Genomic DNA, 27707 nt, shown 5'->3' with positions numbered 1-27707 from the left:
CTGAAAAGCAACTCTCCACTACCTTCAAACCAGTTCTGTATCAAAATAACTAGTTCTCCTCTATTCCATGTGATCTAACATTGCTAACCAGTCTACTATGAGGAACCTTGACGAACACCTTACTAAGGGTAATATAAATCACCTCCACTGCTCTGCCCTCAATCCTCTTATTCCTGATGAAGGGCTTATGCTCGAAACGTCGAATTCTCTATTCCTGAGATGCTGCCTGGCCTGCTGTGCTTTGACCAGCAACACATTTGCAGCTGTGATCTCCAGCATCTGCAGACCTCATTTTTTACCCTCAATCCTCTTTGTCACTTTTTCAAAAAACTCAATCAAGTTAGTGAGACATGATTTCCCATGCACAAAGCCCATGTTAACTGTCCCTGATCAGTCCATGCCTTTCCAAATAAATGTCAATCCTGTTCCTCAAGATTGCTTCCCAACTTGCCCACCATTGATGTCAGGCTCACCAGTCTATCATTTTCTTTAAAAGAGAGACACCACATTAGCCAATCTCCTGTCTTTGGCACCTCACCTGTAGCTATCAATGATACAAATACCTCAAACAAGGGGCCCAATCAATTCCCTAGCTTCCTATAGAGTTCTAGCGTACACCTGATCAAGTCCCTGAGATTTGCCCGCCTGAGTGTTTTAGGGCCTCCTCCTCTGTAACACAGATGTTTTTCAAGATGTTGCTATTTATTTCCTTAAGTTCTCTAACTTCCATATCTTTCTCCATCGTAAACACTGATGCAAAGTTCTTATTTAGCATCTCTCCCATCTCCTGCGGTTCCACACATAGGTGGCCTTGCTGACATTTAAGGGGTCTGATTCTCTCCTTAGTTACCCTAGTTTTTTTATGTTTTTGTAGAATCCCTTTGGATTCTCATTAAACTTATTTGCCAAAGCTATTTCATGTCCCCTTTTTGCTCTCCTGATTTCCCCCTTAAGTCCAGTTGGTTCTGATGTAACACGACAGTTCCATTCTTGTGCTATATCTTTGCATTCTACACTTTTATGCTTGGTAACATCACTCAGCTTTGCTAGTCCTGCTTTGTGAATTTTCTGTTACTATTTAAACATTGTGAACCTTAATAGCTATGATTTCCATTTATGTGGGCTTCAGATTGGTTTCACAGGTCAGCACAACACCTCTGGCCAAAGGGCCTGTGTAGCGCTGTACTGTTCTATGTTTCTATATGTCCTCCTTAATATGAACAAATGTGTCTACATATTTCATACAGGAGAAAAAAATAACTGCCAAACCAAAATATATAGATATTATAATGGGATACCAAAGTTTAGTCAAAGAAGTGAGCTCAAGTACCCTGTAGTTGGTTCTGATAACACGACAGTTCTGTTCTTGTGCAATCTCATTTTATAAGAAAATCAGCAATAGCCATGCCATTTAAACAAATGCGACTAGAATCATGTTATAGCCAATACAGGTAAGGAAAGTTCGCATTCTACAAATTAAGGTGTAAATTCTTGAATCGCATTGAAGCCAATTCGCGTTTAAGAAACATTATAGATCTCTGCTGTCCATACCTGACATATGCTTCCTTCATATTCTTGACCAAAATCTCAATTCCTCCAGCCATCCAGAATTCCCTACACCTACCGAATGCTTCCCATTTTACAGCCATCGGTCTACCTGTGACCATCTACCCAAAAGTCAACTTTTGAAAGTCCTTGCCTAATACCATCAAAATTGGCCTTCCTCCAATTCAGAACTTCAACTTTTAGATCTGGTCTATCCTTTTCCATCACTATTTTAAAACTAATAGAATTATGGTCACTGGCCTCAAAGTGCTTCCACATTGACACCTCAATCACCTGCCCTGCCTTATTTCCCAAAAGTAGGTCAAGTATTGCACCATCTCCAAAAGGTACATTCACATACTGAATCAGGAAATTGTCTGGTACACAAATTCCTTACCATGCAAGCCCTTAATACTATGGCAACCTTTTCAGTTTCTGGTCAACGGCAGCCACAAACTGCTGATAGTGGAAGATTCAGCAATGTTCATGCCATTGAACATCAAAGGGAAATATGATGTCCTTTAGTTGGAAATGGTATTTGCGTGGCAAGAATTTTACTTGGCAATTACCAGCCCAAACCTGCAAGTTGTTCAGGTGTTACTGCAAATGGACATACACTGCTTCAGTTTCTGCTTGGTCTGGGGAGGTGCTACATGTTGCACAAACATCCCTATTTCTGAACTTATAATGAGGGATGAAGCAGCTGAAACTGGTTGGCCCACAGTCACTATACTAAGAAATGCCCAAAATAGCCTGGAGGTGACACAATTGACCTGTAATGACCACATACATCTTCCCTTGGCCAGGTGTAACTCCAACCATGACAGTTTTCCCAGTTCCTACCTACTATGGTTTTGCTTAATGACATCATCAAATGATGACTTGATGAAGTCACTCTCTCTCCTCACGTCTAGTGTTCAATTCTTTTCTCAAAGTTTGGATCAATATTGCAATGAGATCAGGAGTTCAGTTGCCCTGGCAAATCCCAGTTCATGAACAGATAATTGCTGAACAGTTGCCACATAATAGTGCTGTCATTAACCTCTTTGATCACTTTGCTGATGATTGAGAGTAGGCTGAAAGGATGGCAATTAACTAGTGTGAATTTGACCTGCTTTTTTGGACAAAACATACCTGAGCAAATTTCCACATTGCTGGGTCAATGCAACTATTGTAGCTGTACCAAAAGAAGTAGGTTAGTTGGTCAGAAGTACGGGTTGTTCTAGAATACAAGTCTTCAGTATTATCAGCTGAATGTTGTCAGTTCCCACAACCTCTGCAGTATCCGGTGCCATCAGCCACCTTTTCGATATCACATGGAGTGAACTGAATTGGCTGAAGACTGGTATCTATGAAGGGGATTTCTGGGGAAGGCCAAGACCAATCACCCATTCCGTACTTCTCGCTAACAAGGGAGGTAAACGTTTTAGCCTTATCATTTACTCTGATATATTAGGCTCACTTTCATACTGGGATTTGTTCAAAATCTATACTATTTAGCACAGTGGTAGTGTCACACACACACAATTGAGGAGATCCTCGAGGTCTTTCCACAAGGACTGCACAATGGTCACACCTAACAATACCATCATGGAAAGATGAATAGGCACATTGGCAAGGATGAAGTCAAGTTTTTCTTTCCCTCCTGTTGGCTCCCTTACATCTGTTACAGACTTGGACTAGCAATTATGTCCTTCACGACTAGGTCAACTTGGATAGTAGTGATGCAACTGAATCACTGTAGGTGATGAACATTGAAGTGTATATTCTGTGTCTGTGCAATCCTCAGTGCTTCTTCCAATTGGTATTCAATGTGGAGAAATATTGATTCATCAGCCAGAAAGGCATTTTGTGCAGGTTTCCCTACTCAAGTTTGACCTTATGCGATGTTCAATGGTGAGAACACCCTCCCAAGTGTATTACACTCTGCCCAACCTCTGGAGTTGACCTGCAAATAAACAGCGCACATCTGGGGATGACAGAGGATTCTGGGGCATAATATAATATAATAAAATATTACAGAATAATACCATATAAAAAATATCAGATTGCTGCTTGACTAGTCTGTCCCAATTTTGGCAGCAAGCCAACAGGGTAGGGTAAGGACCACCTTGCAGCGTTGACAAGGATGGGTTTGCCATTGTTGCTTCTAGTGTCTTGATCAACATATGTCTGACTTCACTCCTTTCTCAGGCTTTGCAGTGGTTAATACAACTGAATGGCTTGCTAGGCCATTTCAGATGATACTTTGAGGCACCTGTTCAAGGTTATATATATTTCGGGATACTGATGAATCAGATGGGTTCTTATGACACCCAACAATGGATTAATTGTTGCCATTAGACAAGCTTTTCATTTGAGGCTTTAATTGAATTTAAACTTTACCATATGCAGTAATGGATTCAAATTCCATGTCCACAGAGCATTAGTGCAAGTCTCTGGATTATTTTTCCATTGACATTAACACTGCGCCACTGCCTCCCTCTTGAAACAATATCATTGCTTTTTTGTTGTCACTGGCGCAAAATCTTGGACCTGCCTTCCTAACAGCCCTCCAGGTGTACTTACACCAAATGAACTGCCGTGATTTAAGGCAGTGGTTCACCACCACTGGGGCAATAAGTTTTGGGCAATAAATGCTGATCCAACAAGTGACCCAAAAAAATTCTTCCAAAATATGCAAATTAAAATTAATCTCTGACAGAGATCAAAAAACATTTAGAAGATACACCATGTGAAAATTAACTGCAACTATAATTCCACAGCAAAGAGGAAAATCCTGAAAATACAATGTTTTAAACCAAATAATCTTCTGATTTATAATGCAAACTATACCCTCTCATTTTATCTGTGAAACCACAAAGGAGGACTTACTTTGTACTGTGTCTACTTCACTCCGCCAGTATGCAATGTTCAAAGTTTGTGCGAAGATTTGTAGCTCGGGTGCTTGTTGTAGTGGTTCTGTTCGCCGAGCTGGAAGTTTTTGTTGCAAACGTTTCGTCCCCTGGCTAGGAGACATCATCAGTGCTCTGGAGCCTCCTGCGAAGCGCTTCTTTGATGTTTCTTCCGGCATTTATAGTGGTCTGTCCTTGCCGCTTCCGGGTGTCAGTTTCAGCTGTCCGCTGTAGTGATTGGTATATTGGGTCCAGGTCAATGTGTCTATTGATGGAGTTTGTGGATGAATGCCATGCCTCTAGGAATTCCCTGTCTGTTCTCTGTCTGGCTTGCCCTATGATAGTAGTGTTTTCCCAGTCGAATTCATGTTGCTTGTTGTCTGAGTGTGTGGCTACTAGGGATAGCTGGTCGTGTCGTTTCATGGCTAGTTGGTGTTCATGTATGCGGATTGTTAGCTGTCTTCCTGTTTGTCCTATATAGTGTTTTGTGCAGTCCTTGCATGGTATTTTATAAACTACATTAGTTTTGCTCATGTTGGGTATTGGCTCCTTTGTTCTAGTAAGTTGTTGTCTGAGCGTGGCTGTTGGTTTGTGTGCCGTTATGAGTCCTAGGGGTCGCAGTAGTCTGGCTGTCAGTTCTGAAACGCTCCTGATGTATGGTCGAGTGGCTAGTCCTTTTGGTTGTGGCATGTCCTCGTTCCGTGGTCTATCTCTTAGGCATCTGTTGATAAAGTTGCGCGGGTATCAGTTTTTGGCGAATACCTTGTATAGGTGTTCCTCTTCCTCTTTTCGCAGTACACCAGAACTGCGAAAAGAGGAAGAGGAACACCTATACAAGGTATTCGCCAAAAACGGATATCCGCGCAACTTCATCAACAGATGCCTAAGAGATAGACCACGGAACGAGGACATGCCACAACCAAAAGGACTAGCCACACTACCATACATCAGGAGCATTTCAGAACTGACAGCCAGACTACTGCGACCCCTAGGACTCATAACGGCACACAAACCAACAGCCACGCTCAGACAACAACTTACTAGAACAAAGGAGCCAATACCCAACATGAGCAAAACTAATGTAGTTTATAAAATACCATGCAAGGACTGCACAAAACACTATATAGGACAAACAGGAAGACAGCTAACAATCCGCATACATGAACACCAACTAGCCATGAAACGACACGACCAGCTATCCCTAGTAGCCACACACGCAGACAACAAGCAACATGAATTCGACTGGGAAAACACTACTATCATAGGGCAAGCCAGACAGAGAACAGCCAGGGAATTCCTAGAGGCATGGCATTCATCTACAAACTCCATCAACAGACACATCGACCTGGACCCAATATACCAATCACTACAGCGGACAGCTGAAACTGACACCCGGAAGCGGCAAGGACAGACCACTATAAATGCCGGAAGAAACATCAAAGAAGCGCTTCGCAGGAGGCTCCAGAGCACTGATGATGTCTCCTAGCCAGGGGACGAAACGTTTGCAACAAAAACTTCCAGCTCGGCGAACAGAACCACTACAAGTATGCAATGTCTCTCTGACACGTTAGCTTGTGTTTATGAACCTTTGCCCCAGGTTGATTGTAACATCTTTTCAGATGAGAGTTTATCCCACTTAAGTATTCTAACACATCTTTCTTCTGTTGCTGACAATGACAATGGCCATAAAACATCTGGTGTTGTGAACCAAGAACCCTCTGCTGTACAACAGCTCATGAATTTTTTTCTTAAGGAACTTCCTATCTACTGGACACTTTGCCAGCCAATGTATAACATTAAAATATTCAAAAATACTAATAAATTAAGATATGAGCAGGTGGGATTAAAGTGCAACATACACTTTATTAGGTGCATCCCCTTGCCATCATTCATTACATTATGTTTAATGCTACCTTTCATTCACTGTCCCATGTGCAAATCCACTGCTTATCATATCACCATGCAATCAGTACGTGTTCTGACGAACAAGAACAAACAGGTTGAGACATGGAATTAATCAAGCAGTCTGTCGTCACTGCAAGAGACAAAGAGAAAGTAACAAGTTCTCTTTGCTAGGAACACTACCATAAGAAGATTCTGAAACAATGCAATGTTATACTGTTACATTCAATGGTGTGTGTTTGTTAGTAGTATTAGCTCTTAGAATTGACTGGAAGATGAACATAAATAAGTGCAATGCTTTGCTTAGACTTCACAGAGCAGCAAACCTATGGGGGTGGAATGTTCAAGCCTTCAACTTCACACAGACTTTCTGTTCAGTTCAATTTGCCCTTGCACCCGTACGACACAGACACAATTCATGGAACTAGATGACTAGTTAGGCCTGGACATGCTGACTGATCATAATAATTTCCTAAATATAACACAAGCTGTTGAACACTGCTTCAGAACCACTTAAATTTGAACTCACCCAGAACTAGTAAGGGAGGTGATTTAACCCATCCTTTTAACTTTATTAGAATTTCCATTTGCACATCTGTGTCCAGAAAAATTAGGCAATTGGGGCAAAGAGTTCTAATCTATATATCCAATACTCTGAGCAATCCTTATTCACAAACCTATTTGGCAAAAGCTTCTGCCATTAACAATGCAAATATAACCACCATGTCCAAGCCTGGTCTCAGCTATGATCTTCGAGTAAAAAGTGAGGTCTGCAGATGCGGGAGATCAGAGCTGAAAATGTGTTGCTGGTTAAAGCGCAGCAGGTCAGGCAGCATCCAAGGAACAGGAAATTCGACGTTTCGGGCAAAAGCCCTTCATCAGGAATGAGAAAGTGTGTCCAGCAGGCTAAGATAAAAGGTAGGGAGGAGGGACTTGGGGGAGGGGCGATGGAGATGTGATAGGTGGAAGGAGGTCAAGGTGAGGGTGATAGGCCGGAGTGGGGTGGGGGCGGAGTGGTCAGGAAGAAAATTGCAGGTTAGGAGGGCGGTGCTGAGTTCGAGGGAATCGACTGAGACAAGGTGGGGGGAGGGGAAATGAGGAAACTGGAGAAATCTGAGTTCATCCCTTATGGTTGGAGGGTTCCCAGGCGGAAGATGAGGCACTCTTCCTCCAACCGTCATGTTGTTATGTTCTGGCGATGGAGGAGTCCAAGGACCTGCATGTCCTTGGTGGAGTGGGAGGGAGAGTTAAAGGGTTGAGCCACGGGGTGGTTGGGTTGGTTGGTCCGGGCATCCAGAGGTGTTCCCTGAAGCGTTCCGCAAGTAGGCGGCCCGTCTCCCCAATATAGAGGAGGCCACATTGGGTGCCTAAAAGTAAAGAGTGTGACTGTAAGTGAGGCAGATAGGGGGAACCTGAGTTCAGGAGTCGAGGAGCCTCAGCCCTTGACCTTGTCCAACAGGTACGAGATTCTTGCTCCCTGTTCGGATGAGGAAAAGGGCTCTGGACAGGATGAGCCAACTGACCAAGGCACCATGGTGCAGAGGGCCATTCAAGAGGGAGGAGCTAATAGACAAGTAGTGGTTATAGGGGATTCTATAATTAGGGGGACAGATAGTATCCTTTGCAAGCCGGATCGGGAGTCTCGCATGGTGTGTTGCCTGCCCGGTGCCAGGGTGCGGGGCATCTCCGACCGGCTTGAAAGGATATTGGAGCGGGAGGGGGAGGATCCAGTTGTTGTGGTCCACGTTGGTACTAACAACATAGGCAAGACTACGGTGGAGGACCTGTTTGGGCATTACGAAGCACTAGGCAGGAAATTGAAGCACAGGTCCTCAAGGGTCATAATCTCCGGATTACTGCCCGAGCCACGTGCCAATTGGCATTGGGACAAGAAAATTAGGCAAGTAAACACGTGGCTAAGGGATTGGTGTGGGAAAGAGGGATTCCACTTCATGGGGCATTGGCATCAGTTTTGGAACAGGGGGGATCTGTACCGTTGGGACGGTCTCCACCTGAACCGATCGGGTACCAATGTTCTAGCGAAGAGGATAAATAGGGTGGTCAATAGGACTTTAAACTTCTGAGTTGGGGGTGGAAGGGAAAGTGAAAGCGACAGGGAGTATGGCGTTAAATGGAAAGATAAGCAGCAGGATAGCATGTGTCCAGGCGGATTTAAAATTGAGGCAGACTGAGAATACAGAAAAAAGCAAGGATAACTTAGGACATCATATGACTTCCAACATCTCTAATGATAAGGAAGTTAGCATTAAGGCACTTTACCTGAATGCTCGTAGCATTCATAACAAAGTCGATGAACTAATGGCACAGATAATAGTGAATGATTACGATGTGGTAGGCATCACAGAGACTTGGTTACAGGGGGGGGTCAGGATTGGCAGTTAAACCTCAATGGTTTTTCAACTTATCGAAAAGACAGAGAGGTGGGTAGAGGGGATGGGGTTGCCTTGTTAGTTAAGAACAAAATTAAATCAATGGTATTGAATGACATAGCGTCGGATGATGTGGAGTCTGTGTGGGTGGAATTGAGGAACCACAAAGGTAAAAAAACCATAATTGGTGTTGTGTATAGACCTCCTAACAGTGGTCAGGACCAGGGACGCAACATGTACCGGGAAATAGAGAAGGCATGTCAGAAAGGCAAGGTCACATTGATCATGGGAGACTTCAATATGCAGGTGGACTGGGTAAATAATTTTGCCAGTGGATCCAAAGAAAGGGAATTCATGGAATGCTTACAGGATGGCTTTTGGGAACAGCTTGTCATGGAGCCCACAAGAGAGCAGGCTATTCTGGACCTAGTGCTTTGCAATGAACCAGACTCTATAAAAGATCTTAGAGTAAGGGAACCCTTAGGAAGTAGCGATCATAATACGGTAGAGTTCAGTCTGGAGTTTGAAACAGAGAAGGCAAAATCGGATGTAATGGTGTTACAGTTAAATAAAGGTAATTATGAGGGCACGAGAGAGGAACTGACAAAAATAGACTGGAAGCAGAGGCTAACCGGGAAGACAGTAGAGCAAAAATGGCAGGAGTTTATAGGTATAATTGAGGACACTATACAGAGGTTCATCCCCAAGATAAGAAAGATTATCCGGGGAAGGATTAGACAACCATGGCTGACAAAGGAAGTCAGGAAATGTATTAAAGAAAAAGAGAAATCCTATAAAGTGGCTAAGAACAGTGGGAAATCGGAAGATTGGGAAGGATACAAAAGCAAACAGAGGATAACAAAGAGTGTAATAAGAAATGAGAGGATCAAATATGAAGGTAGGCTAGCCAGTAATATTAGAAATGATAGTAAAAGTTTCTTTCAGTACATAAGAAACAAACGACAGGCAAAAGTAGACATTGGGCCACTTCAAACTGATGCAGGAAGCCTAGTGATGGGAAATAAGGAAATAGCAGGAGAACTTAACAAGTACTTTGCGTCAGTTTTTACAGTGGAAGACATGAGTAATATCCCAAAAATTAAAGGGAGTCACGGGGCTGAGTTGAGTATGGTTGCCATTACGAAAGAGATAGTGCTAGAAAAGTTAAAAAGTCTTAAAATTGATAAATCTCCTGGCCCCGATGGGATACACCCTACAGTTCTGAGAGAGGTGGCTGAGGAAATAGCAGAGGCATTGGTTGAGATCTTTCAAGAGTCACTGGAGTCAGGAAAGGTCCCGGATGATTGGAAGATGGCTGTTGTAACCCCCTTGTTCAAGAAAGGATCAAGGCAAAAGATGGAAAATTATAGGCCAATCAGTTTAACCTCGGTTGTTGGTAAAATTCTAGAATCCATCATTAAGGATGAGGTTTCTAAATTCTTCGAAGAGCAGAGTCTGATTAGAACAAGTCAACATGGATTTAGTAAGGGGAGGTCATGCCTGACAAACCTGTTGGAATTTTTTGAAGAGGTAACAAGTAGGTTAGACCAGGGAAACCCAGTGGATGTGGTCTATCTAGACTTTCAAAAGGCCTTTGATAAGGTGCCACACGGGAGGCTGCTGAGCAAGGTGAGGGCCCATGGTGTTCGAGGTGAGCTGCTGGGATGGATTGAGGATTGGCTGTCTAACAGAAGGCAGAGAGTTGGAATAAAAGGTTCTTTTTCAGAATGGCAGCCGGTGACGAGCGGTGTCCCGCAGGGTTCGGTGTTGGGACCACAGCTATTCGCATTATATATTAATGATTTGGATGAGGGGACTGGGGGCATTCTAGCGAAGTTGGCCGATGATACGAAGTTAGGTGGACAGGCAGGTAGTACTGAGGAAGTGGGGAGGCTACAGAAGGATCTAGACAGGTTGGGAGAGTGGTCCAGGAAATGGCTGATGGAATTTAATGTGAGCAAGTGCTAGGTCTTGCACTTTGGCAAAAAGAATAAAAGCATAGACTACTTTCTAAACGGTGAGAAAATTAGTAAAGCCAAAGTACAAAGGGATCTGGGAGTGCTAGTCGAGGATTCTCTAAAGGTAAACATGCAGGTTGAGTCCGTGATTAAGAAAGCGAATGCAATGTTGTCTCTTATCTCAAGAGGGTTGGAATATAAAAGCAGAGATGTGCTACTGAGATTTTATAAGGCTCTGGTTAGGCCCCATTTGGAGTACTGTGTCCAGTTTTGGTCCCCACACCTCAGGAAGGACGTACTGGCACTGGAACGTGTCCAGCGGAGATTCACACGGATGATCCCTGGAATGGCAGGTCTAACATATGAGGAACGGCTGAGGATACTGGGATTATATTCGTTGGAGATTAGAAGATTGGGGGAGACTTAATAGAGACATACAAGATAATACATGGCTTGGAAAAGGTGGACGCTAGGAAATTGTTTCCGTTAGGTGAGGAGACTAGGACCCGTGGACACAGCCTTAGAATTAGAGGGGGTCAATTCAGAACAGAAATGCGGAGACATTTCTTCAGCCAGAGGGTGGTGGGCCTGTGGAATTCATTGCCACGGAGTGCAGTGGAGGCCAGGACGCTAAATGTCTTCAAGGCCGAGATTGATAGATTCTTGTTGTCTCGAGGAATTAAGGGCTACGGGGAGAACGCTGGTAAGTGGAGTTGAAATGCCCATCAGCCATGATTGAATGGCGGAGTGGACTCGATGGGCCGAATGGCCTTACTTCCACTCCTATATCTTATGGTCTTATAGGCAAAATGAACAATCCAAATTCACTGCTCAGTGTTTTTTTTTATTATTTACATTATTCAGTTTTTGATATGTTCTCATGTTGTAACAGCCATCAGGACCTTTGGATATTGCATTATGAATTCACAGAAATGTGCACGACATTGACAAATTAACAGTGGAGTTGTCACAATTAGCACACTTATAAAGAAATAATTGCCTGTTGATTGTGCAAAGTTAACATACCAAACAAACTACTCTAAGCAGGCAGGATGCAGTTTGGTGTGTTACAAGAGACCTTTACTGAAATGATATCAAACCGCAAAAGCAATTAAACAAGTGACCACTGCGTGAAGCCCTCGGCTACATTAGTCTGGCAAGTCAAGAAAGATTCTCTCAGTACATGTACACTAGAACGGGCCCAACTTCATGTGTTTGTCATCAAGCACTCTGCAAGTCCAATGACGCAGTCCTGAGTGTTTCTAGGATTCATATTACCTGGACTGGCAATCTTGACACCAACATCTTGACAGCAAGAACAGCTACATAAGAATCCTACTCATTGGCTACAGTTCAAACTTCAACACTATTATTCCCTCAAGACTGATCTCGGACTAAGCCCCACTCTCTGCAACTGGATCCTCAGTTTCCTAACCCACAAGCCACAATCAGTGAAGATTAGGGATAATATTTCATCCTCACTAAGGGGTGCGTATTCAGCCCTCTACTGTACTCACTATTTACTCATGACTGCATCATCATTTACAGATTAATGCCATTTACAAATTCGCTGATGACACCACCATAGTTGGTCAAATCTCAGATGGCGATGAAACCGACTATAGACGGGAGGAAGAAGACCTGGAAAAATGGTGCACTGAGAACAACCTAGCTCTCAATGTCAGCAAAACCAAGGAATTCATTATTGACTTTCAGCAGGATGTTAATCGCGCCCCTCTACACAGAGGTGGAACGAGTGGACAGTATCAAGCTCCTGGGAGTGGTCAGCCACAATAAGTTTTCTTGAACTCTTCATGTGGATGCACTGGTTACAAAGGTCCAACAATGTCTCCTCTTCATTTATATGTGAACCATCAAGAGCATTCTGTCTGGACATATCACCACCTGGTATGACAACTGTACCATTCAAGATCTGAGACGGTTGCAGAGAGTGGTGAACTCGGCCCTGACAATCACAAAGGCCAACCTTTCTATAGAATTCATCTAGCAGGCCGCTGTCAAGGAAAGGACGCCAGCATTCTCAAAGCTCCATCCCACCCTGGCAATGTTTTTCTCCAACCCCTACAGATGGTACAGAGCCTGAACACACGCACCAGCCGGTTTTGCAAGTTTCTACCCTACTGTTGTTAAAATACTGAATGACTCACAAACTCTTAACATTCACCTGTATCTGTATTTTGTTCTTGCTGCTGTCTACCTATTATTTACTTATCTATGCCACTTCATTATGTGATCTGCCTGTATTGCTCGCAAGGGAAAACTTTTCACTGTGCCTCAGTACACATAACAATAAATGCAATGCAATGCAATTCAGTCTACATTTGGAATAAATAATAATCTAATGACAGTTGGGAGCAGATTTTTTGATTTGTGTTCATATTTGCCAGAAATAGTTTTCCAACTACATTTTACACTTGACCACTTTAACTTACATAACATGAGACTTCATGACCCAGGCTATATCTGAAGTCAGAGATGAAAGAATCTAACTGTGAGATATTAACCTCACTACTGCATTATTCATTCCCTAGTAATACAGGCAGTACTTAAGATGCGAACAAATTCCATTCTGGACTCTGTTCATAAGTGAATTTGGACGGAAGTCAGAACACAATACAAGACAGTACAGAGCAGTTCTTTGTAAGTACAGGAAATGTTTGTATGTCAAGTACCCCTTTAAGGGATTGCATTCCCAAATACTAGTGCTCGTAAGTTGAATGTTTATAAAATGGGAATCTTCTGTATACAGATTTTCCTCACAATGGCATTAGGTTAACACAATGGTAACTTTAATTCACTAATTAGGTCCTTCATAGCATATAATCAGTCCCAGGAATGGACAGAGTGTAATATCTCTGTATCACAACACCAATAAGATCAAACGTGACCATGAAGTTGGAGTACGTTTTTTATGATATGAAAAACATACCTTGCCAAATCTTGCTATCAGAATTCCAATTTTCCTAACACCACAATTGTTTCAAAGCAGTTGCTTTACAAATAAAAAGTAAATGCGGAATTGGTTAAATCAATACGTATAGCCCAGCTGCATAAAGCATACTCAACAGTGCAAGTTTCAGGCAAAAGCAGATGACCATCGTAGGTGATTGGGGTTGCTAGATAAAGTACAGAAAGTTAAAGGTCAGAAGTGATTCTGTTGTTTCTGTAAGTAATATGGAAATTATGATCTGCAAATCTGTCATAAGACCGGTGACCATACATTTGCAATGAGTCTTAGAGAAACATAGCCCAAAATTTGCAGGTAAATCTACTCTACTACTGAAATTTCCATCAACTACCTTGACATGTCAGAAACAGCACTTTTTGTGGCCCATCGTTCAAAAGATTGCTTTAATCAAAGCTAAAATGAGGCAGTTACTGGGATAGTGGATGAAATAAAACTAAGAAGTGATACGAGAAAAGCTGGCAGTTCTTAAAGTCAATAGGTCATTTGATCTCCATAGATTTATCTTACATTGCTGAGGGAAGGACAGAAATTTAGAGTGCTGCTTCTAAGAACCACCCCTAAGTATTGGGTAAGTCACTCCTTTTTTGAAAATGCTTCCCACTATTTATGTAATACCTTATCTGTTAGTCCACTTACCCAATCAACCTTAGCCAGCACTCCTCATACCCATGCATTGTAATTGGTATTTTAAGATTCTGGTTTGTGAGTGGAGTATAGCACCTTTAAACTTAAAATGGAATTCAATTGTATTATGATCCCTATTTCTCAGGAGGATCGTTACTATAAGTTTACTAATTAACCTTACCTCATTGCAGAATATTCAATCTAAAATATTCATCCCTAGTTGATTCCACAAATCTATTGCCTCAGAAAACTGTTTAAAGAAAAACTATTCTGACAAACTCATCTTCCTGGCTCCTTTTGTCAATTTGACATGCCTAGTCTAAACGAAGATTAAAGGCCTCCACAAGTTATTCTTTTTTCCCTTAATTTGTTCATGGGATGTGAGTGCTGTTGGCAAGGCCAGCATATGTTTTCTTAATTGTCCTTGAACTGAGTGGCTTGCTCGGCTGTTTCAAAGAGCAGTTAACAGTTAGCCCCATTGCTGTGGATCTAGAGTCACATGCATTCAATGAGCAGGTAAAGATGACAGATTTCCTTCTCTAAAGGACATTAGTGAATCAAATGAGTCTCTACAACAATCAATATTTATTAGTTAGATTGAAATTCCACCAGCTGTCATGGTGGAATTTGAAGCATATTCCCAGGTATTAGCCTGGTTGTCTGGATAACTGACCCAGTGACATTAACAATAAACCAAACTCTCCCCCACACTGCCATTATTACATAAAACAATTATTTGTTCTTTAATGCTCTGTCCAACAGCATAACTATTGTTAAGGGCCCTATAATCTACTGCCAATATTTTCAGTCCCTTGCTATTCCTAATTTGCACCCGTACTGATTCTACTTCATGAATATCTGAACTTAGACTCTCTCTCACCAAGTCCTTACAGCATCTTTCTTGATTAAGGTTACTCCGCCTCCTCTTCCATTCTATCTTTTCACAATATTATTTACCCTAGAATATTTCTCACCCAACTATGATCAACACGTAACCATGTCTGTAATGGCAATTAGATCAATCCTATCTACTTGTGCCATTCGTTCTTCTACCCTATTGTGAATTCACTGCACATAGATAAAGACCTTCCAATTTTTTAATGACTATTCTCAACATAACAGTAGACGTGCATCTGTGAGTAAGTTAACTCCACCTTGCTGTTCCACTTTGCTCACATTGTTATATTTTGTTGTCTTCTAACTCTCCCTACACCTAAACACCACTTCTTCCCTCCATCTTGTGTCAGATTGAAGCACAATCAAGTTATATTATACAAGTTGACAAGCAGTTAATAAAGAATATTGTATACTGGACTTTATAGATAGAAATGAAAATGTGTTGTTGGAAAAGCGCAGCAGGTCAGGCAGCATTCAAGGAACAGGAGATTTGACGTTTCGGGCATAAGCCCTTCTTCAGGAAGCCCTTTTTCATTCCTGAAGAAGGGCTTATGCCCGAAACGTCGAATCTCCTGTTCCTTGGATGCTGCCTGACCTGATGCACTTTTCCAGCAACACATTTTCAGCTCTGATCTCCAGCATCTGCAGACCTCACTTTCTCCTTTATAGATAGAAAAGTTAGATAGCTATGGTAAATCCATATAAAGCACTACTTCTCCCTAGCTGGAGTAATGTTCAATGCTGGACACTACCCTTTAGGAAGAACATAAAGGTTATAGAGAGGGGATGTAAGGCATAACTCTATTATACAGCAGTTGGTATTGAGCTAGTGCTTGCTGTGCCTGTCTACATGGGGCAACCAAGATGAACAGTTATTTCAAAAGGAAATTGGTTGGAAAGTTGAAGGAAATAAAATTCCAGGTTCAAGGGTAAAACAGATGAACCAGAATGGTTAAAGGTTTGCAATTACATGGATAGACTGGAGAAGCTAGAATTGTTCTCTTCAGATCAGAAAAGGTTAAGAGGAAATTTAATGGAGGTGCTTTAAAGCATTGGGGCTCATGTTTAAGTAAAGAGGAACTGCATTCAAAGATTCAAGGGTCAATGACCCGATGGCATAGATTAAAAGTTGTGGCAAAATAATCAAAGGGATTAGAAAGAAAAACAATTTTTATGTATCAAACTAATAGAATTTGTAATACATTACCTTATAACATGATAGACACAAAATTAATAGAGGTCTTCAAATAGAATGGGATAATTACTTGAAGGAGAAACAAATTGAATATAGAGGAAGAATTAAGGAGTGAGACTAAGTGGATTGTTCTTTGAAAGACATGGGTAAGATGCAGTGAACTGATTGGTTTCCTTCTGTGCTACTTTAATCTATGATTCTATGTTGCAATTGGTCTTGTGACAGGATTTGAAGATAGGCTGTGAATTCAACAGGGTACCAAGTTTTCACAATCTGGTTCAACAGTAATGAGTGGCTAGAAACAGGGAGAGATTAGCACTCTTCTAGCACAGAAGGAAGCTATTCAGTCCATCTAGTTCATGCTAGCCCGCCATATAGCACTTCAATCAATTCCATTCATCTGTTTTACCCTTGTACCTGGAATTTTATTTCCTTCAACTTTCCAACCAATTTCCTTTTGAAATAACTGTTCATCTTGGTTGCCCCATGTAAACAGGCACAGTAAGCACTAGCTTAATACCAACTGCTTTTTAATAGAGTTATGCTTCACATTCCCTGTATGTCTTGTCCAAAATGTTAAATTTCAATAAATTCAGAGATCATGGCATTGGACAAAATTGAGTCCTTCCATTATACAGCCGATAGAAAATCTCACTGAACCACTATTTTACGTCAGATAGAAATACAGAATAAAAGATAAATGGTGAAAAGATACAGCTGGGTGTCCAAGCATCCATAAGAAAACTGACCTCAAACTTGTGAATATACACAACAAATAGATTTAAGAGAAGAAGGGGAAACGGATAGAGTGATGGTAATCCATGCAAGAAGTTTCGGCTATGTTTCAGCAAAGAATGTAATCCCATGAGGGCAGTCCCATGAAGCTGGAGGAGGATGTGATCAACTATGATAAAAATATTGCAAAGGGATTGAGGAACACAAAGAGAAACCAATGGCAAAGGACAGGGAAATAGAATGAGAACAGACAGCTGAAATGAAAAGCTGGCATCAGCACAATGGGTTGTATTCCAAATTAAATGATTACATGATTCCTTAACAATCTAAAAGGCTGACTGACTTACTTTGTGTAAAACTATTAGGAAGTGCATGTGGTAACTTTATAAAACAGTTATTTTGCCTTAAAGATCCCTCTGAACTTTTATGCTTGTTTATGCGTCCTGTTTGGATTGGTTTTTTCTCTACATGACAATTGGAGGAAAGGGAGGAAGGAAAGTGTTGCAAAATGTTTCCTTTGATTAACATGCAGCTTTCAAAGAAATCAGCAGGTTAAAGACTAAGGATCCAACCTTGTGCATTACTCAGCTGCAGGGAATCTTTGGGTAAATAGGCTCCAACAATTTTCCCTGACATCCCGAGGAAAATCAAAAACAAATTATTTTTCCTTAGACAAGGGATGTGTTGATTAACACAATCTCCACTGCAAGAATTATATATCATCATTTAGCAAAACCTCCTGGTACAGGTACTTTATAGTCAGCCTGTTCAGCTATGTTATAACACACCTCTGAGCAGGTGAAACATGAACCTGCATCTCCCGGACCAGAGACAGGGACACTATCATGACACAACAAGAACCCTAAGCTACTGACAGTTGACTAAGCAGGACTCAGCATCAGCTGCCACCAAAAGCATTCCAACCACACTAATCATAGCACATTGTTTGCAACTTACAACTAAAGCTCCACCTTAAAGCAGAAGGTTCAAATTAAAGTTCCACCTGAAATGTCCTAATAGATCTAAACAGATTGATTAATAACATCTAGAACTGCAACAAAAAGCATTTCCCCCACCTTCTGATAAAATTAGGATATAATTTGTCAAGAACCCACAACTCTGAAACACAGACTGCCGTGAGTGCTCTTTAATGTACAAGACCCCAAAAGTGCATTAAGTATTTTGAGACTCAAATTTATTACAATGAAATTCTACACCAGAGGTGGTTTGGCCTGTGGCTTGGTGTTTCTCTTTTCAATGTTTTTCCAGAGTTTACTAGTTTCCTGCTATATACTGCCATTCTGACTCAGAAATTTGGACAGAGACCTGAATGTAACACTATATTCATCAATTATTGTTACACCAATTGAAAACAGACTGGATCTATTCAGCTTTTAATATACTTTAGCTCATAAAAGAGCATCAAGCAAGAAGAATTTGCAAGGTTTCATCAGAAAACCAGCGTTCAGAAAATATTAAAAATACCAGCAATATTAATATCAAAAGAATCAGCTACATAAATAGCAACTTTTGAATCCACGGGAGCACAACTTAATGTTAGTACTCTCTAATGGAGTCAGGCCGAGGACTGATTATAATTAATATAGGTTACAATATGGCAGCCTAGCTACTCCAACTAAGCATCTGTCACAGCAGAGGAAATAGTTCAGCACACTTCTTTCAAAGTGGCATCAACACCTAAAAGCATTAGCACTGGATGGAGCCTGCAGCTGGGACTTTTATAAGTTAGAGGCAACATTTCAACATTTGCAATCCAAACGCTATTGGGAGTAGATAGGAATGTAGAATTCAAAACGAACAGATCAGCCACAATCATATTCAATGGGGGAGAATACTGGAGGGCTGAATGGCCTATGCTTTCTCCATATTCATATACGTGTAAACCTTATTATTCCACCATAATTCAAGATGAAAGTACAGGTGGGGGAGGGGGGAAAAAAAATCAAATAATTGCACATGTACATTAATTGAAGCATTAATGCTCTCTCTGTCTAGATGAGAAAATACATTATAGAAAATTATACGGGTGTTTCAACACCCCCCCCCCCCCCCCACCCCACCAACACGATATCAGTGGTGATATGTTCCAAAGCTGAAAATGTGTTGCTGAAAAAGCGCAGCAGGTCAGGCAGCATCCAAGGAACAGGAAAATCGACGTTTCGGGCATAAGCCCTTCTTCAGGAATGAGGAAAGTGTGTCCAGCAGGCTAAGATAAAAGGTAGGGAGGAGGGACTTGGGGGAGGGGCGATGGAGATGTGATAGGTGGAAGGAGGTCAAGGTGAGGGTGATAGGCCGGAGTGGGGTGGGGGCGGAGAGGTCAGGAAGAAGATTGCAGGTTTGGAAGGCGGTTGATATGTCCCAAAACCTACTACAGATGCCCATAACTGCAGATAGTAGTGAACCCTACCATTTAAATAGGAATTACCTCCCTGGCAGCCCAGAGAATTATTTCTGGAATGTTCCATGTAACATTTTCAGGCGGCAGTAAATCGCAGATGACAAACTGTGGAAACTGGATCCATAGATATGGGGGTTCTACCATATGGTGTGTAGTTTTGATTAGAGACTAAACAATCACACCCTCATTGTAGAAACTTATCTGCACTATAATCAGCAAATCATGGTTAGGGGACTCATTATTCAGGAATACAGAAGCATAGAGAACAGGAGCAGGAACAGACCTGTGGGGTTCTTTTGAGGATGTTCCACCACTTAATATGATCATGACTAATTACCCAACTCTGTACTTTGTTCCCACTTTCTCCCCATACCCTTTGATCTCTTTAGCCCCAAGAAATATCTTTAAAACCTTCTTGAAGGTATTCAATATTCGGGCCCCAACTGCTTTCTGTGGCAGATAATGCAACATGCTCACCACTCGAAGAAATTTTGTTCCGTCCTAACTGGTCTACTCAGTATCCTTAAACACTGACTCCTGGTTCTGGACTCCCCCATCACCAGGAACATCCTTGTTGCATTCACATTATCCAGTCCAGTTAGAATTTTATTGGTTTCTATGAAATGCCACCCCATCCTTCTAAACTCTGGTGAATTACTGCCCTAACCTATCCAGTCTCGCTTCATGTGCCAGTCCTGCCATCCCAGGAAGGAGTGTGGTAAACCTTCAATGCACTCCCTGTATACCCAGAACATCTTTGCTTAGAAAAGGAGACCCAAAACTGAATATAATACTCCAGGTGTGGTCTCATCAAGACCCTGGACAATTGCAAGATATCCCTGTTCCTGTACTGGAATCCTCTCGCTATGAAGGCCAACATACCATCTGCCATCACCTCTACTGAACTTACATGCTTACTTTTAGTGACTGATGTACAAAGCCACCCAGGTCTCATTATAATCACCCCATTTCTCAATATATCACCAGATAATAATCTGCTTTCCTGTTTTTGTTTCCAAAGTTGATAACCTCAAGTTTACCCACATTACTCTTCATTTGCACGCATTTGCCCATTTACTGAACTTGTCCAAAGCACACACAAATTATTCCAAATTCTCTTCACAGATCACCCGCCCATCCAGCTTCGTGACATCTGCAAACTTGGGAGATATTTAGTTCCTTCATCCAAGTCAATAACATACTATATTAGTAGAGTTACCTAAATAACATGGCGACTGCAATTAATAGACTATCTTTTTCTAGTTGAAAAAGTTAAAATGAGCTCATTCATCCTGAAGATAATGAGGAATCTCCCTACCGCTGCCTTAAAAAATTTAAAGATTGCACATCCATTGTCTTTTGAGGAAGGGAATTCCAAAAATTCTCAACCCTCAGAAAAAAAGAAAAAATTCCTCATCTATCTTAAATAGATAATGCTTTACCTTTAAACAAAATCCCAGAGGATTTTGACCTCCAACCAATCAAGTCTCCTCAGAATCTGAAATATCTCCATTAAGTCAACTCTAACGCTTCTAAAGAGGAGAAAGGGAGGACTGCAGATGCTACAGATCAGAGCTGAAAATGTGTTGCTGGAAAAGCACAGCAGGTCAGGCAGCATCCAAGGAACAGGAGAATCGACGTTTCGGGCATAAGCCCTTCTTCAGGAATTCCTGAAGAAGGGCTTATGCCCGAAACGTCGATTCTCCTGTTCCTTGGATGCTGCCTGACCTGCTGCGCTTTTCCAGCAACACATTTTCAGCTCTAACTCTTCTAAATCCCAGAAAATAAAGACCTAGCTTGTCTACTCTTGCCTCATAAGACAGTCCATTTATTTGGGGTTATACTCTAATAAACTTTCTTGGCATTGCTTCCAATGCAGTGACATCTTTTTATAAGTATGGTGTACACAGTGCCTCTAGATGTGGTCTCATTGATACCCTGTATAACTAATGCATAACCTCCCTGGCTCTTGCATTCAATTCCCCTTATAATAAAACAAAATTATTTAAATTTTTCTGGTTATTTGCTGCACCTGCATACTAGCCCTCCACAAATCATTCACTAGAACACCTAGGTCTCTCTGCATTTCAGACCTCTGCAACATCTGACCATTTAGATTAAATTAGATTCCCTACAGTGTGGAAACAAGCCCTTCAGCCCAACAAGTCACACCGACCCTCCAAAGAGTAACCCACCCAGATCCATTTCCTTCTGACTAATGCACCTAACACTATGCGCAATTTAGAATGGCCAATTCAGCTGCCTGCACATCTTTGGACTGCGGGAGGAAACCGGAGCACCCGGAGGAAATCCCACAGACAGTGAAAATGTACAAACTCCACACAGACAGTAGGCCAAGGCTTGAATCGAACCTGGGACCCTGGCACTGTGAGGCAGCAGTGCTAGCCACTGTGCCACCCCACAAATGATAATATGCTTCCTTTTAATTCTCTGCTAAAAATGGACAAATTCACACTTTCAAACATTGTAGTCTATTTGCCAGATCTTTGTCCACACACTTAACTTTTTTATGTTCATTTTTAGGCTCCTTACCTCTTCTTCACAAATCACTTTCCTACCTTTGTAATCAACAAATTTAGCTAACAGACCTTCAGTCCCTTCATTCAAATCATTTATATAAATTGTAAAAGTTGAGGCCCAATAATGACCCCTGTGCCACATCACTTATGACATCCTATCAGCCCAAAAAGTTCCACTTATTCTGACTCTCTGCTTCCTGCTATCCAGCCAATTTTCTGTCCACGCCAATATGTCACCCCACTACACTACAAACTTTTATTTTCCGTAATAACCTTCTTAAAAATACATCCCCTGGTTCCTCTTTATCTACGGTACTAGTTATTTCTACTAAGAACTTCAATAACTTAATTAAATATGATTTCTCTTTATCAGTTCACAATGGTTCTGCCCAACTACCTTGAACTTATCTAAATGCTGCTTTACAACATCTTTTGTAACAGCTTTTAACATCTTCCCCAAGACTGGTCTGTAGCATCTTGCTTCCTGCCTCCCTCATGTTTTTTTACTAAACAAGTTACATTAGCTATTTTTTAAACTATAGGAACCTTCCCAAAATCTAATGAGTTTTGAAAAAGTAAATTCAACACATTCACATACATGTGAAGTAAAGTACCATGGGATTTCTATATTTTTAATCTACCTGTTTGGACATGTAACGTCACATCTCCGGGTCAGGTAAGACTTGAACTCTGCCCTTCTTGACAAATAGTTAGGATGTTTTATACATAACACTTTACCATGGTATTTCTACTATTATTTTTCTATTAATGGGTTTGGTGACTAACAACATTAGATTGTTAACTTCATGTTGTTAAGTTGAACACTATATTTACTTCACACGACTACTCTGTGGTGATCTTGATTCTAACAGCAGAACTCTAAGATTAAGGAAGTATCACTGCTGATCCCAGCATCATAGAGAAGCACCTCAAAATCCAACTGCTTTTGATTGTTCTAATAAACCTGTTCACACATTTGAAGTGGTACTCTAACTTAGACTCCTGGTCCTGAGGCAGGAACATAAACTACTCACAAGGTCTTTAAGGAAGTTGACCAGACATGTGTTGACACACCTCTGGGGTAAGGAGGACTTGAACCTTGGACTTTTGGCCCAGAGGAAGGTACACTACGACCCTATATACTCTGGCTGAATGGGCACTTTCACACTGAACATGCATATCAAACATCACTTGGAAAAGTTAACAGCTGGAAAGCTGATCTGGAATCTATTGTGCAATATACCATATTTAAGCCAAGACAAGCAGATACTTCCCCAGTCATCAGGTGATAAAAATACTTGTGGCTTACACTCTAGACACTGAAGAAATGTGTTTAAGCGATCACAACAAGATCATACATACATTACATTTGCCCCTTTGCATTCAACTGTTGAATACTATGAAAATTGTTGGAAATCACATCCTCAGACCTATTTTACACTCTATACTTACTTTTGTAAAACATACAGGCAACAAGCAAAGTAACTTATTTTACACTATAGGTCATAGCCAAGTGAACAGCTAGTAGAAAAATGGTTAAACCTATACCTGTATGACCACAATGAAGATTTAAGTTCACTAATAATTTATTAAATTCCACTTTTCATATATTTTGGGTAGGATGCTGAAGGGTACAGACTGTTCATCTCAATGTAGAAGAAGAAGGGAAAAAGACATGAGACTATGGACCCAAAACATTAATTTGATTTTCAATCCACAGATGTTGCCAGACTGATAAGTTTTTCCAGAAATTTCCATTTTTGTTCTTTTTTTCAGTATCTGGACTTATTTGGTTTTTAAAAACAAAACACACTGCCCATTTTTCAGTTCAGCATAGTCGATCAGATCGCTTTCTTCCTCCAACATTCCAACCCATTTCTGTCAGTCAGAATTCCAATTTTATCCACTTTGCATGCATCACCTGACCCAGGTACTTCATTCCATTCACACACATCAGAAATTAGCCTGACCACACAGAAGCCCATCCGAATTCCTTTGTGAAGCAAGACTCCACATGCCTGTTCCACAAGTGAAGAAAGCAACATTCCAAGCAAACAATTCATAGTTGATGTAGAAGTCACTCAACAACAGTATTTCAGATGGATCTGAGCTACAGCTAACTAAAGTTAACTTTTTGTAATCCTCAAAATCACATGAAACTCAGTAGTAATAGAGATTTATATAAGGTATTGTAAAACTAGAGCAAGAACCTTTCTAAAATAAACGTATGCATATAACTGACGTGGCTGAAACCTGTTCAGTAGGTTGCACTATCAACCTATTATCAAGATTGAGGCAGACTTAACAGAATCTTCTATTTAATTATTTGTTCCAACTACAATCCTGCTACTTCTTTGGAAACCTTAAAAGGTGAGAAACATTGAAATCCAGGCTAGAAACGTACAAAGGAATTGCTTCCTTCTATCTACCCCATTCCTCTTCCAAAAAGGTGTGCTCGACTCCACTGAACAGGTGCAAAGTAGTTAATAAGGGATCCCTGAGACAAACAAATTACTCAAATCATGCTTATGAATCAAATGAGTTAATAAACCTGGGTTAAAAAAAACTAAATCTCACCTTCCTCTCTTCGAAGGAGTTTTACATCTTATGAGAAGAGATTGTGTAGGTTGGGCCTGTACTCATTGGAGTTTACAAGAATGGGACACAAACTTAAAAAATGATAGATTCTTAGGGGATTTGACAGGGTAGATACGAAGAAGTTGTTTCCCAAAGTGGGAAAGTCTAAGACCCGAGGGCATAAATTCAGAGTATGGGTTGCCCAGTTAGTCAGAGATGAGGAGACTCTGGTTAAGGATGGCTGAAAGAGACAGGCTTTTAATCAGTATCAGAATCAAGGGTCATGTGGGAAAGACAGGAAAGTGGAGTCAAAGATTATCAAATTAGCCTTGCTCTGATCGAATGGCAGAGCAGACTCAATAGGCAGATTAGTCGACTTATGCACCTACGCGTTATGGTCTTATTTCGGGTCAGATACTCACCATGACACTTACACAGGGATAACAGACCAAACAACAATACCAAATAAAGTATAATTTTTTAAGATATATTATATAGTACAAAAAAAGTTAAACTCAACCAATGTTATAGTTTTACAAAAAGTATCAAATGTATATCTTTTATCCAAATGTTCCCAACAAGAGACAATCCCAGAACTGTAACAACATGTACAGCAAAGATCTACAATACACATGCAAGTTATTGGGCACATTTTATCATCTAAATGTAAGCATTCACATCATCCATAAACAGAGAGGACAGTCATATTTCACACACAAATTAGTCCACATTTAAATCCTCACAAAAAAGACCATGAGAGCTCTCAGTGAGTAACTGTGACAAATATCTTGGTCTCCAATCATCAGACAGCCTTTAGATAGCATAAGATCTGGATTTACATAGGAATTGCCAGGGAAGTTTAAACTTCCCAAGGGCAATTCTGATGGTCCCAAGCTTTTTTTAAAAACCTCCAAATCTAAGTTAATCTGAGACGTCAGACAGTTCAGCAAGACTTTGTTGGATAAAATGTCAGGAAATATTATTCAGATTAAAACTTGGCCTAACATCTGCATAACTGAACAACTCCACCTGACCCAATATGGCTATCCTAAAAACCTGACTAACAGCTAATTCAATCCCACTACCCTAATACTTAACCAGACAACCATCTGAACTGACCAACAAGCCCTCCCGCCCTCCCTCCGCCAAACAACCATCAGCTCCAACCAGCCCTCCCAGCACCCAGACCAGCTGCCTCCTAATCCAATTCAACTGTTCCTCCGTAACCCATACAAACTTTCTCATCTATCTACACACTCATATGGTGGTATTCCAATTCCTTCCGAATTTGTATGCCGATCAGTAAAAGCCTAAACCAGGAAACCCAGAAAAAAGTGCATAGCAGCATCCAGTCAGAGGAATTTTGAGCTTAGTAGAAATCAAACAATCACTAATGTTGCTTGAAAGATTCAGGCCTACTTCTTTAGTTGCATGTTTTGAACAAGAAAATTATGTAGAAAAGTCAACAGAATGAAGGAAGCACATTTCTCGTAACTTACAAAAGGGAAGATGATATCTATTAAAGGTAAATTTGGAGAACTATTTGGAAAGAGAAGGGAAAATGGAAGAAATATTGAACAACTCTTTCAAACAGCCAGCCTGGGTATGAATCTCGAAGTTCCAAAAGGTTTCCAGATTGTTTAAAACAAATCCACAAACGCAAGGAAAAGTTTCTTCAAAACAATTTTAAAGTTCCACATTGTAACAATGCTCCAAAATATCTACTGTATCTGCTCTTCTTCTCAGTGGCTCTGTATTTACATATTAACAGGAAACATGTGAGTGCACATCACTTCACAGTTAATGCTGATTATTCTGCCAGCCTGCTAACCCAATGTATTATATGGAATATAATACAATGTATTATACGGATTTATGGAAGTATTAAGTACGTCATTACAATTCATTTATCTACAAATTAGTGAATCACTTGTCACAGACACAATGACTTTCAAATCTTAAGAAATCTTAAAATAAAACAGCATTGGATAGGACTCTAAATCAGAAATCTAGATTTCAGTCAGTGATGGTGTTAAATTCTCTCTGTATAGATATCATCCTAAATTCATATCAGCTTGATAATTGTAAAACACCATAATCTAGCTCATAAATCCCTTTAGGTAGGAGGGGAAGGGATCTGAAATTAGGCAATCCTGTTAAAGTTCTTTTGAACTCCTGTAAAAATATATATAGCTTGAACATCCCACTCTCCTCAAAGAACTTGAAGGGGTAAAATAGAAAAAATTAGAAACAAAAAGGAATTGGAAAAAAGTTATTTCCGCTGGCACTAAAAAATTTACAAAATGTAATGTTTTCAACACTGTTAATTCATAAACTCCCTCCAGTGTGGAAACAGGCCATTTGGCCCAACCAGTCCAGACCAATACCCTGAAGAGTAACCCACCAAGATCCATTCCCCTACCCTATTACTTAACATTTCCCCTGACTAATGCACCCAACCTACACATCCCTGAATATTCTGGGCAATTCAGCACGGTCAATTCACCTAACCTGCACACCTTTGGACTGTGGGAAGAAAGGAGCACTATGAAAGAATGTGCAAACTCCAAACAGACAATCACCAAAGGCTGAAATCAAACCCAGGTTCCTGCTGCTGTGAGGTAGCAGTGCTAACCACTGAGCCGTGTCGCCCTACCTTGTTCATCTATTCATAAACAATAGATCTAACAAATTAGTGGATTGATTTCAACCAAATTTGGCGCACAGGCAGGGAATGCCAAGGATAAATCGACTGGCTTCCACCAGAGATGTGGATCCAAATCTTGGAATACTTTGGAATCTTGGAATAAAAAAAAGTTAACAAGTGCAGATAGGTGAATTGGCTTTTTTTAAAAAAATCAGAATGGTGTGAGTTGATGTTTCTAGAAATCATTGTTTTAGAATATTAGCATTTTTCTTGGCTGCTGTGGCAAAATATGTCACAGCTGGCAAAATGGAATCAGAGTTTTCTGAGCAAATTATTTGATGTAGATTGGGTTGAAGCTCAGTGAGGTAGAAGCTCTTAAATTATTTTTTAGTTTT

The 27707-nt window shown here is 40.8% G+C and overlaps 1 protein-coding gene across 1 annotated transcript in view; it reads right to left on the bottom strand.

Moving 5' to 3' along the window:
* LOC132827187 (paxillin-like) overlaps nt 1-27707 on the bottom strand; it is a 161671-nt gene that overhangs the window by 114800 nt on the left and 19164 nt on the right. The gene's annotated exons all lie outside the window — the stretch shown is intronic.

The sequence above is a fragment of the Hemiscyllium ocellatum genome, chromosome 24 (genome assembly GCF_020745735.1).
Source record: "Hemiscyllium ocellatum isolate sHemOce1 chromosome 24, sHemOce1.pat.X.cur, whole genome shotgun sequence".
NCBI lineage: Eukaryota > Metazoa > Chordata > Chondrichthyes > Orectolobiformes > Hemiscylliidae > Hemiscyllium > Hemiscyllium ocellatum.
Note: the sequence above shows the minus strand (reverse complement) of the source record. Positions and strands in the feature narration are given on the sequence as shown.